Below are 940 nucleotides of genomic sequence, written 5' to 3'. Positions count from 1 at the left end.
ACCTTTTTTACAGAAAAAAAATAGTAAAAAAAAAACGGCTCCAGTGCCGGGTTTTAAGTGTGTCCGGTCTCAGTAACTGGAAGTTGAAAGTGTGAAAAGAGTCATCATGTGCAGCATTGTTTGTTTTGCATGGCAACTTCTAATTTTCTTAGTCAACAGAAAGAAAAAAAAAGACTGAGACTGAGCTATCCCCACCCTCTGCACTGCTCCAGTGATCACCATGTGTGTGTGTGTGTGTGTGTGTGTGTGTGAGTGAGTGTGAGAGAGAGGCTAAGGGAGTCAGACGATCAAACCAAATCTGAACATCTGGGAACAGATGGAGATTTAGTCATGTTTTTAAGGGAAACGATGCTCAACAGTCAATGTACATCTTTGTTAAAATGTCAGACAGTCTTTTTTTTCTTTTTTTTTAAGTAAAACTGTAAATGCCAGCACAGAACATTTTATTCTTTTGTTGGTCTATTTCATTTTCAGTTCCTCTTAAATTACCACAATGCTACCTAAACACTTAATGATAGTATAAGATAAAAGAAAAATTTTCTAAGGCAATAAAACGTTTGTGGTGGTTGTGTTTTATGTGTCATATCAATAAAACATTAACTTTGCTTCGAATCAATTAATTAATTAACTCTTTCTGTGCCGCAACATTTCTAAATTGCTTTTATTGTGAAAGATGACACCGGAATTAGTCAAACTCGCGACATTTAACAGCGGTATTACAGGAAATCAGTATTGCGCCTTCAAAATATTAGCATAAACAAATCTAAATAAACACATTATCACAGTAATAAATTCCAGTATTTGGCGCTGAAATTGATTCGCATGGTTGCGATTAATTAATTCAATCTCTTCTTTATTCTTGTGTAAATTGCTGTGTTGTACGATCTAAAATAAATGCGTTCAGGTTACAGATTAAATTCCAACCGGAAGCTGCGCTCTT

Source organism: Mugil cephalus, chromosome 15 (genome assembly GCF_022458985.1).
Source record: "Mugil cephalus isolate CIBA_MC_2020 chromosome 15, CIBA_Mcephalus_1.1, whole genome shotgun sequence".
Lineage (NCBI taxonomy): Eukaryota > Metazoa > Chordata > Actinopteri > Mugiliformes > Mugilidae > Mugil > Mugil cephalus.
The sequence above is the reverse complement of the archived record's forward strand: the minus strand, read 5'-3'. Positions refer to the sequence as shown.